Source organism: Psammomys obesus, unplaced genomic scaffold, assembly GCF_907164565.1.
Source record: "Psammomys obesus unplaced genomic scaffold, mPsaObe1.curated_primary_1811, whole genome shotgun sequence".
Taxonomy (NCBI): Eukaryota; Metazoa; Chordata; class Mammalia; order Rodentia; family Muridae; genus Psammomys; species Psammomys obesus.
Genome location: NW_026596152.1, coordinates 6,121,920 through 6,134,218, shown reverse-complemented (window position 1 = coordinate 6,134,218; position 12,299 = coordinate 6,121,920). Strand labels below are relative to the sequence as shown.

Below are 12,299 nucleotides of genomic sequence, written 5' to 3'. Positions count from 1 at the left end.
CTGCATGGCGGCTCTCCTCCTTTGCACACACAGCTCTGCATGGCGGCTCTCCTCCTTTGCACACACAGCTCTGCATGGCGGCTCTCCTTTGCACACACAGCTCTGCATGGTGGCTCTCCTCCTTTGCACACACAGCCCTGCATGGTGGCTCTCCTTTGCACACACAGCCCTACATGGTGGCTCTCCTTTGCACACACAGCCCTGCATGGCGGCTCTCCTTTGCACACACAGCCCTGCATGGCGGCTCTCCTCCTTTGCACACACAGCTCTGCATGTTCACCCTGAGCTGTTGGCAGTGCTGAATGGCCCAAGCTGACCTGGTTTTCCTGGTTCCAGGCTTCAGGTTGGATCCAGGTGCTGAATTTGATTTCCTCTTGATGCCTGTTGTGTTTCTCTCCAGAAGTGTGCTTCTGTGCTGGTATTAAAGCCAGGATGGGTGGCAGTTATCTGGAACTCGCAGCGTCCGGATTGCCTTCTGCCAGGTCACTCACGACTGCCTCATGGAAACACGGCCCAGACATGCTCTGCAGGCTCTGGCAGATACTTGCTGGCTTCCTGGCTCTCTCACAGACTTTCTCAGGTTCTCATGGACTCACAGGAGACTCTCCCTGCTACCTCCAGGAGGGCCTCATCCTGTTGCCAGGGCTTCTCATCTCTGCTGGGCAGGATGTCACGGGGAATCCTGTTCAAATGCTTACTTTTCATTCGGCAGATCCAAGATGGAGTGTCAGAGCTTGAATTTTTTTCACAAGGTCTCCACACTCTCTGCTTTTAGTTGGAAAGCATCGTCTACAGGAATATTGGATTTTCACTCCACCTTAAAAATTAATTGCTAATGGCAGTATACAGGGACATAGCAACAAATGAGAAACAGGCCGGGCTTTGTCTGTGTCTACTGTTTACCAGACATGTGTTCATTCGCTTGGTTTCTACCTACTGGGAAACTGGGAAAATCCATAGTCACAATGGAAATGAAATGCTGTGCCTAAAGCGTTCAAGTGAAGATGTGGTCGTAGTCTGTGATTATAATGAACACTCATCAGTATTTCCAAGGCAGCACATTGCCACTAAGGCAATAGCATTAGCAAGTAGCGAGAAGGTCAAAATCAAGAGTCACAGCTATAAAATTCTTAAATGTGCACAGGAATAGATGTTAGACATTTTAATTTTCATTCAGGTTGGTAAGGGTTGGCCAGAAATGCTGTGCTTTCTAAACGGGTCATGTGGAGACATTGTCACTGCGCTTTTGTGGCTGTCATTGGTGTCGCGGGTTTTGCACGAAGCAGGACAGTATGAGCTTTGAGTATTTGTGTTTGCTTCATTTGGTGCGCTTCAAGCTGTGAGAAGAAAAATCCACATCCAGCTCATTTTAAGCCCAAAGGTAAAGGTCTTTTCACTTAGTAGGGAGTCTTAAATTGGGCTACTCCAAACTTGGTTGACGTGAAAGCAGGGGGTGAGGGTAAGCTCCCCCAACCCCCTGAAAAACAAGTTGTCTTGTCCCCTGAGCCAAGGCTGGCTCACATGCCCCTTTCTTTCTAAGCTAGTTTCACTGGCTGAAGTAACTGAGATTGCCATGCTTTTCTGAACATCCATTTAGGAATTAATCCCAAGTCCCTCTAGGAAAGATGGAGACCAGAATCTAATCAGAGTTCAGAATTCCAGGAGGAGGAGGCAGAGCTCATGCTGATAATATGGACAAATAAATAGGAAGGACATCTATGAGATCTTTATCCTGGCAAAGGACTTTAGGTTTCTCACCTAGGACAGGACTCCCGTTGTTTTGAAACCATCTCAAGTATTGTTTCTATCTTTTCCATTTAGTTTTTCAGAAAAAGTGGACCTCTAGTCACTGAACAAAAACAAAACAAAACAAAAACATCTGACAGAGCCTGAGGGAAAAAAAGCTTATTTTGTCTCATGGTTTCAAAACTATTAGTCTATCAGGGGAAGGAGGGTATGATGAATACACCATGTCTGCCAGGAAGCAGAGAAAAGGGAGTAATAGAAATGGCCAGGACACCATACATCTCCTAAGGACTTGGCCCCAGGGGCCTGCTTCTAGCTGGGCTTCATGTTAGATCTTGCCCCTCTCTGCAATGCCTGGGTTTCATGTTAGATTGTACCATTCTCGGCAATGCCATCCTGGTAGGAACCCTCAGGAGATTATTGTACAGGATAGGTCAGAGCCCACAAGCTCTGTGTCTGGAGACTCCATCACAGACATAGAGAAGTGTCCTTTACCAATCCAATAAAACTGACAAGACTGGCCGTTAATTTAAGCACATTGACTTCTCTCCACATTGGCTCTTGCCTATGTCCCATCAATAATCTGAAGGAGGCTCTAGAGTCCATTGTACCAATTGTAGAGAGTGTAGCAGCCTTCAGTTTTTGAGACTGTGGGTGACTGTAGGGCATTGGCTAGGGAGTGGAGACACTGCCAAAGCCTTTGCCCTGTTGACATACCTGGATCTCTTCAAACCCCATAACTCAGCTGGTGTTGCACATGCTGACATCCCTCACCCGTTTCTGTTTCTTCACTTCACTCTTGACAAAGTTGAGAGCATGCCACTTCAGGAGCGTGTGCCCACAGGTGCCCACACAAGCACCTACATCTCCGGAAACACCACCTCCAAGCCACTAAAGGCACGCCCGAGTCCTCCAGGAAAATATGAACAGTTTAAGGTCTTTCCGTGCCATATTATGGAATCTCTAAAAGGATGACCCATTGCCTATGAACTCTGGTCAAGTCAGTCATTCCTCCACAAATTCCAAAGCTTCGGTATGGCCACATCCAGAGAGATTTAAAGCATGGCTTGCTGCTTGATTCCAGAGTAGCTCACCTTTGTTCAGTGACATTAAAAAATAGAGACGTGGATAATGGGATGCAGATGCTATGAAGGGGAAATGGGGAAAACGGAGTGGAGGAAGCTTTATCAGGGGAGGGAGGTGGAGGGAAATACTGAGGGAGTGAAAGGAAGAGGGATAAAGAACATTAGACATGATTGAAAAGCCATAGGGAGACAATATTATTTTATATTTACTTAAATTTGCATGTTCTATATGTGTTTTAAATGAAGCTAGGCTGTGGTGATAATGTTCCTCTCAAAAGCCATAGACTAACAAAAAACCCATTGCCAGACATGGAAACTCACTTTGAGTTGTTGGTCAGGGGAGTCCAAGAGACTCTCAAAGCAATGTAGGCTATTGCCATTGCCCTTGAGTATTCCCTAGAACTTGGAGGTAAGACCCACATACGTCAGACATAGGACTTGGAGGAATCAGGATAGAACTGACCTGGAACCAAGGACCAGTTCTCAAAGTATCTAAAGGTGCTAGGCAAGCCATCAAGAGAGGAAAGCAATCAGTAGTCCTAACAGCTGTGATACCCGCAAGCCCCAAAACAATCACAGCACAATATCCCCAAGGATGTGATGGTGTCACTTATATCTTGGTGATAGTCAGTAGTCACCTAATTGGACCTTAAAGCCTGCCCAAAGGGGAGAATCCATGCTTATGGTATCAAGGCACTATATAGCTCAACAAGTACCCATGGCTGCAGAGGTCATGGACACTAGACAAGAACCTACTACCACCATTTTCCTAAACTAATGTAATCTCTAACTGAGGCCTAAATGTTTTTATACCCAGAGGTTAGTGTATCTCTCACTTCTCATCAAAGAAGCTTCTTTTGAGGACCAGAACATCTGTTGTGAGAAAGTGTCTTCTACACTCGAGCTAGACACTGCACTAATGAAATCTTAACTATAGGGCAGCCTAAAGAAGACCCACACCATGACAACAGCAGTTGGCACCTGCCATAGGTTCCTTTGTGAGATAAAATACCGTGAACAAAGGCAACTTGGGGAGGAAGGAATTTATTTTGCCTTACAGTCCTGTAGTCCTGTATGAAGGGAAGTCAGGGCAGGAATTCAGGGTGGAAACTTGAGGCATGAACTGAAGCAGAGACCACAGAGGAATGCTGCTTACTGCTTCACTTCCTGTGGTTTGCTCAAGGGGCTTTTCAGAAACAACTCAGGGCCACCTGCCCAAGGGTACCACTGCCCATAGTGAGCTGACCTCTCACATCAATCAAAAATAGGCCGCATGTCCACATGCAAATCTGATGGAGGAATTTTATCAATCGAGATTCCCTCTTCCCAGATGAAGGTGGAGTTTTTGTCAAGTTGACAAAACTAACCCACACAACATCTCAGCATGGATGGGACAATGAGAGAGGGAGACTTGTCTAATCCAGGGACAAGAAGGTTATCTAAACCCAAGTGGTCAGCTCTAAATACCTGTACATATGAACAGCACTAAGGGGCCCAGCAGGTGTATTTATAGGTGTATATTTGTGTGTGTGCACACGTGTGCATAGCAATAATGATTAAAGAAGAGTTCACTAATTTGAGGAGTTGGGGAACATGAAGGGGGAGCAAGTGGGGTGGAAATTATGTCAATACAGTACTCATGCATGAAATTCTCAAAAAATAATAACACAAATGTAAAAAAACACATATATTCATATCTTGCTTGGTCATTTTGGAGCCTCTACATCTACAGTTTATTTTAACGTGGCAGAGAAATGGTATAGACACAACCTTCATCTTTGTACAGTGTCACCATGTAAGGTGCTCATTACTCGAAAGGCCAGCTTTAAAATCTTAGAATTTGACCAATGGTAAGTTTATTTTCCAATAATTACTACTTGTTTAAAATTTTTGTCATATTATGAAATTTCTGCAAATAAAAATGTTTGGTCTGCTTTCTGAACCCTCCTCTGTCTCCCCTCATTTGCCTCCTTGACTCTCCATGAAGGATGCCACCCCTGGGGGCTTGAGAGATGCAGTCAGGGGTGAAAGGCATGGATTGCTATTACAGACAATCCAAAATGAATTCTCAGCACCCACCTGGTAGGTCACGAGGCCTGTAACTCTAGCTTCAAGGGGTCTGGTGCCCTTTATTCCATGGGCACCTGCAGTCATGTATACATGCCCTTACATAGACACACAGACATAGAACACACATGCAAACACATGATTAAAAAAAAAAATCACTGTTCCTGAAGATGGAGGGAGCAAAGGCTGGCAGTGATTGTCCCAGAAACCTTGGCCATCTGGAGTTGATGGAAACAACAGGAAACAGCATTGCTAGTGTTCACAGCCTACATGGCTGTGTTTAGGTGTCAGTCACTGACAATCTGTGGTAGGGGAGGTGAGCAAGTCTCCACTGGGCTTTGTGCTGCCAGCCCAGAAGAGCTATACCTCATGGCTAAGAAGTTACTCAGTCACGGGGAAGCTGGAAGATGTGTCTTTCTATCTGGGTAGCTAGTGTTTCAACCTCACCACTGTACTGTTTTCAGTTTTTCTGCACAGAAGCCTTTCACCCAGCCTTTTTGATGCTAATAAGCAAAAGCCAAGTCAACGAGCTTAATGTGGAGGGACAGCAGTTATCCACACAGCATGAGACCCCACACTCATATCCTGCCTCAAACCATCTTTCTTGGAAAGCTCCCTGAACAGCAGACCGGAACAGCAACTTTCTAGCCTAATTCTAGACCTTTGATTTGTTTGGTTTTCACAGCGTTCTGCGTTATAAGCTTAAAGCGACGTAGGCGGACCCCAAGGCCAGTGCTCAGTCCAGTTCAGTTTGAGATACATTGCTCTAAGTCACAGGCTGGAAGCCCAGCACAGAAAGAGAGGGCCTCCCTGGAAAGGATCCTCTATGCAGGATTCAGTGTAAACATGTGCGGGCCTCATAGACCTGAAAAGTCTGATGGCCCAGGTGATAGGAGCAGAATTGGGTGCATGGAGGTTGGTTACCTGCTTGGGACTCACTGCTACCATCTGCATGCTCACAGCCTTAAGCAGTCCACCTCGGGTCTAAGACACATTGCCACTTAAGACAGTGATTTGCCAGTCCCCGAGCTAGACTTGGAATATAAATGACAAATGAAACACTCTTTATTTTCATGACATAGTCTAGTGGGTTTTGAGAGATAATTTCTCCCTCTCTGCTTCCAAATGTTGAAAAAAAAAATCAGTGTATTGAATATGAAACAGTGATATACAGGGCCAGAATTACAAAATAACCTGGGATTTTCCTCTGGTTCTCGGATGTGACAGTTTGATGCATGAATCGTCTTGGCATCTGTGAAGAACACAGTGACCTAAATAGTTTGCTTTCTGAGGAACTCTGAGGGTGTTCTCTTCTTCCCCAACCAACAAGCATGTGTCTTTTCTGCATGACTCTTAACGTCCTTGGGGGAATTCCTGGCTTCTGGCGTTCTGTGCTGAGTGAAATAAGATGGTTGGCATCAAAGGCCCCTGCAATAAAAGTGCTGTACAGATGAGTTGAGTTGTAGTACACAGATCAGGAAAGGCCTAGATCAATCGTCCACACTAGAGTGTGCTTCCAGCATCACGATGACCATAATGTTGAGTATATGAGCTAGGCCAGCGGTACTCCTGGAACCTACCTCCATGGCTGAAGACACCTCTTCAATTCACAGCAATTCTTCCTGTTTTATGCATAAAAAAGAGGGGTGGGGCTTGATGAGGTGCACACAACTAGGGCATGATTGATGGAGCTGAAATCTCAAAGCTGTGTGCATACGTATATTCCCCATGCTGCCTCTTGCTCATCACTCTTGGCAAGTGGTGCATTCTAAGGATGCGGTGTCTCTGCAGACCACTGTGTCGGTAGAGATGATTGGCTGCCACCTCACTGCGTGGTAGAAATGGAGCGGGCTTCATTCTGTGCACTCTAGCTGCTCCTTGAATCCATTGGCGGGTGCTCTGTGTGACTCAGGAAATGTCAAAAGATCTCTCTTGCCTATAGCAACTTATTTGTCATAGTCGAGCCTGGGCCCAGGGCCCTACTCAGGCTAAGCCTATGTTCTGAGCCCTTTCCACCCCTCCTCTCCATTTTCCTCCTTTACACACATGTTGGTCTCCTGCTGTCCAAGTTGATCATGGACATTTTCCATCTCTGCTACTCAGTAAAACTTCCACATGAGGCAACTTGTTTTTTCACTTCATGAAAAGCAATATTATAAACTGTCCACAAGAAAATTCACTTCTAGCACAGTTACAAAGAAATGTACACTACAAGAAGGCAGAGGAAAAATTAGCACCATTGCAAAGAAATATACACTAAAAGAAGACAGAGGAAAAATGTATTCGTCCCTTGAGCTATTATAGTAAACTACCACAGACCCAATGGCTCAAGTGAGAGAAATTTTTTTCTCCTCCTTTGGGGGCTGGGAGTCTGAGGTCAGCATGTCACCAGGTGGGGGTTCCCGGCGGCTGTTCTTCTGGGATTGCAGACATTGCCTTCTCCCTCTATCCTCACAGGACCTTTGCTCTGGGGAGGGGGCCCCTACCGCCTCTCATCTGCCTTAATCTTACAAGGATACTGGAGAGATTGGATTAGGGCCCATCCTTGGGAACTTCTTTTAACTTAATTACCTGCTAAAAGACCAAATTACGCTGCATTCTGAGGTGGGGAGGGTTAAGACCTCAGCATATAGGTTTCGTGCAGACCCAGTTCAGCCCATGAGGACAGGAGACTGAAGGGAAGCTGTCCGAGCACATGCTAGCTGCCGGTTTCTGCTGCCCTCTGGCATTCCTTGGCTTGTAGGTGGCTTTCTTCCTTTATCTTCCTTTCTTCATCCGACATGTGTCTCCTGTGCACTGGAGTCTGAGGCTTCCTTTTATGTCAAGACACCAGTCATATTGAATTAAGACCCACTCTGACACGCCTTGCCTGGGGCTCCATTAAAGGGACTTTCCAGTCTTTTACGCTGTCACTGTCATTAGGGCCTACAGTGACATTTTTTTTCTTTTCTTTTCTTTTCTTTTTTTTTTTTTTCTTTTAGATCCTCTTCACGTGATAAGAGAACATGGCAAAAAACCATTTCCAGAGATGTTTAAGAGAAGGGGGGTGGGAGAAGAGGTCAGGGAGGAAGCATGTTTTTAACTTGATGCCCCTCTAAAGACCCTACCTGCTTATGGCACAACACTACCAGGTAATAGGGATCAGGTTTCAATGTATCTTTTGGGGAGGGGACAAAATTCAACCCAAAACAGAGAGTGTGACTTAGGAGGTTACAAGTGGGACATTGGGGACATTGAAGTCAATGCATACCGCTTTAGCTCTTAAGCTAGAGAGGGCAGCATTTCATAACCATGACAGCAACGACAAAGAGGAAATGAACTAGATCCAGCCTGCTTCTGAGGGGCAGCGGGTGCTGTGGTTAGGAGGAGAGTATCCGGAGCCCATGTGTTACAAGTGGTTAGGTAACTCAAGGAAATGGTGGAAGGTGCTATGGACCTTTAGGAAGTGGGTCCTAGAGGGAAATTCTTAGCACATTGGGGACTTATCTTCACTGGAGCCTCTCCTTTCAACTCTCTTTATTTTCTGACATGAGGCTCTGCCATTTATGCCAAAAGGAGCCCAAACAAAAGAATGAGCGTTATGGTGATAGTTATGGAAAGTCAGGAATTTTCTTCTGTGATAGGGCCCTAAGAAGCTGCTGGCCAAAGGATGGCCATCTTCTAAGAAAATGTATCTATGAGTCTTGAAAAGGATGAAAGTCCCTGCAGTTTGAGGACTGGACTCAGGGGAGATGTGGTCTTTTGTGAAGCTCCTTAGTGGCCAGAGGTCATGTTAGACACTGGTTGGGTTTTCACCAACCAGTTGATCACCACCATGATCAAATTTGGATTATAGAATGACCACCTTTGTAGTAGATGTGGGGCTGGAGGTTTGGGGGTGATAGTGAAGTGGGAGCTCTTACATAGCTACTCTACAGTGAAGCCTACAGGACAGAAGCTTTGAGTTGAGGATGGGATGTACAGAAAAATATGGATTTTCTGGCACGATCATTTAACAAGTACTGGGTAGAACTCTACAGGCTCTCAGTCTTATGGATGAATGTTTAACTTATGATTTTGCCTTTACAGTGGGACAAAAGCATACTCATATACCACAGATTGGAATAAATTACATAAGCAATACAATACTGCATTATAAAATGGACTTGTATAAGATGAAATTTAAAACAGTTTCACACTTATTTTATATTGTTAGGGTCTAGAACACACTGAAAGAACAACCCCAAATGCGAGTAGCGTACAAACAACAAAAGGCATTTATTCTGCAGAAGTCCAGCATCCTGGGGTCACCAACTTACAACATGGCAGCAACCCTTAGGGGAGCTCCAAGGCCCCTTGTAAGGCCAGAAAGGGGAATTCCTAGTGTGGCTACATGACCTGGATTGGAATTGGCTGGTGCCAATGTAGGCTTCATGGCTCTGGTCAGGATTTAGGGGGTTTTCAAACCAGTATTTAAGCAACCTTATTTTTCTCAGGCCAGATGTCTTGGCTATTTCTGATTGATTGCTCTTTTTCTGTGTTTTTTCCTGTAACTCTTAGGCGTGTTCTTCCTAGCAAGAGAATGAAGCCTGTCATGGAGTTGGTCATGCTTATTTAGCTAGGCTCTCTCAATGCATATGTATAGCTATATATGTGACTCTGTGCACCTCCCATGGCATGCGGTGGAGGAGAGAAGACAGCTTTCAAGAGGACAACTTTTAGTAGTTGGTTCTCTCTTTCCATCATGTGGTCTTGGGGGAAAAGAATCAGGTCATCCTTGGTGGCAAGCACCTTTAACCGTTGAGCCAGTTTGCCAGCCCATGTTTGATGGTTTTGCTCATCTTTAGACCATTGTAGTGATCGGAACAAGCATAAAGCAGGTGACACTAAGTCAGGCTTAGATATTTTGGAGGCTGGTTTTGTATGAAGTGCAGTTGTGATTTAAGCCTATGTAAGTTGGGAAGTGACTGATGCCTTGAAGAGCTTTTGAGAATGTGGGTATATGTGGAGCAGACATTTGGATATGAGCTTCTTAGAGGTGTGGGGGGCACTGTGGATACAGGGTCAGAAGTGTAGTCACTGAGTTTATATGTGTTGCTGAGGTCTCTGGGAAAAAGCATCATGAGGAAAAGCGGCGATCAGACTAGCCTTGAGGAATCAGACAACCCTGCATACAGCACAGAGAAGGAAAGCTGAAGTAGGGTCGAAGGACAGCCATATCTCAAAAACGGGAAACAGTACCCTGAGAAGAAGGCTTTGCTGACTGTGTCACATCAGCTGAGGAATGGACTTAGCTCCCTGTGGGTAACTAGTGACCTCAGAGTCTCTCCCATGAAGAATGAAGACTTCAGCTTAGTGTCGGGAGGTTCACAGGCTGAAGAGGCAGAAACAAACATGCACGTAGTGTTCAGGCAGCTGCGGGACGGAATGAGACCAGTGGACAGTTTCTAACTTTAAGGACACCATTTTCAATGGAAATATTCCACCAGGGAGAAGGAGGTTGTTAAAGGAAAGAAAAGGAATTATTGGAACATTTTGTGTATGTATGTGCTCGGAGGAGGCATTTGTCTGTGGCCTCACCACAACGATGCACTTTGATACGTATCTTATATTTCAAGTAGGCTTAAAACAGTGTGGCTTGTGCTGAGAGTTGGAGAAACCTCCTCCCCCATTCCCAGCCTTGTTTACTTCATTGTCACACAGCATAAAGTCGTCCAATTTCGTCCTAGACAGAGACACAGTTGGTATTCATCCCTCAGAAGATGAATTAATTTGAAAACAGATCTCAGTTTAGATCTAAAGACTATTATGCTATCAGTGCACCAGAAATAGCTTGTGGCTCTCTGGGTTCACTGGAGTCTTAACAGCAGGATTCATGTTTCCAGAATGGCTGTGGCCTGCACGGATATCCGACTCACTCCATCCCATGGCTACCTGATTAAAAATGCTGCATTCTACAAAGAAACAACTCTTCAGGATGCAGGGGTCTCTGAGCATCAGAATCTTCAGAAAAACTGTCATGGCCAAATGAAATTTAGCATCTCAGAGATGGCACCATGCTGGGAAATTTGCATTCTATCTGAAGCGCAGCTAAGCTGACAGAAATAATTGACAACCACAGTGATGGCTCGAGTGATCCTAGGGAGCAATATTAGAAAATATAATAAACATTTTCCAAACCCCAGAGCTTTTATTGTCCTTCTATTTGCAGAGACTATCAATGCATAAATACATTTCTTTCTCGGTATGCACCCGTCCCCCACGTGCTGGTCCCCGTCACCCCAAAGCTCTCAGAGCAATCATTGTGTCAGCTGCACCTACAGAAATCCCCTTATTTTAGCTGGAGAAGGTAAATGGTTGGAAGTGCAGCCCAGGCATTAGAGTGTTTGCCTGAAGGTCTAGGTTCAATTGCTGGTGTGGAAAAATAGAAAAGGACACGTTGGTTGTTTAACTATCATATATACGATATAATATATTGTAAGTGGCAGAGTTTGGAGATAGGGTTGAGCAGATGACTCTGAGGTCTTCATATTGAACCCCTGAATTTTACTGCATAGAATGGAAGGAGTTTTAGCTTTTGTTCCTGAAGGTATAATTAGAAAGCTGAAGGTCTAATTAGATTGAACTTAGAACTTTAAAATCATTCAGTAAGTTAGGAAGGTCTTGGGGTTTGGGAAGATAAGGAGTTAATACAGGGGTTCAGAGTGGCAGCTGGCATGGCTGCTTCTCCATGTGTCTGCAGAGCTAAAGGAGCTGTGCTCTCATGATTCACTGAGGTGTGTGCAGAGCTCCAAGGTAGGGAGAACGGTGAGGCAAAGTCAGAGTCAGGCTGGAGGGATGTTTGGGGATCAAGAGGAAGCTGATGATAAATACTTCAAACTCCATGTCAGAGAACAAGGTGCTAAACAGACTAATTGATTAATTATGGCTCCAAACATGGATGTGCAAAACAGTAGCTGTGTTAGTGACAGGTCAGGAAGATAAACTGAGTTGGGAGAAGGCAAGCAGATGAACTTGACCTTAAATGCACATAAACTGGGCCTGGAGAGTTGGCTCAGCAGTTAAGAGTCACCACACGGTGGTTCACAACCATCTGTTACTCCAGCCAGAGGGGCTCTAATGTGATTTCTGGCCTCCTTGATCACTGCACACATGTGGTACACAGATCTATGTGCAGACAAAAGGTCTATACACATGAGATAAAAAAATGCATATCTGTCTGTCTGCTTACCTATTTATCTGTCTACCTATTTATTTACTTAACTATCTATACTGAAACTGTCAAATCTAAGTGGTGACTGGGTAGTTTTCAAAGGTGAGCTTCCTTATTCCTGAGCTACACTCCAGCCCTCATTCTATTCTATTCTATTCTATTCTATTCTATTCTATTCTATTCTATTCTATTCTATTCTATTCTATTCT

The 12,299-nt window shown here is 44.9% G+C and overlaps 1 long non-coding RNA gene across 1 annotated transcript in view; it reads left to right on the top strand.

Annotated features, from left to right (window-relative positions):
• Positions 1-902, top strand: part of LOC129666765 (uncharacterized) — a 16,078-nt gene extending 15,176 nt beyond the window's left edge. The window contains exon 4 of the long non-coding RNA XR_008718651.1: positions 401-902. This is a non-coding gene — a long non-coding RNA (uncharacterized LOC129666765). The remainder of the gene's footprint in view (positions 1-400) is intronic.
• Positions 903-12,299: the final 11,397 nt, after the last annotated feature.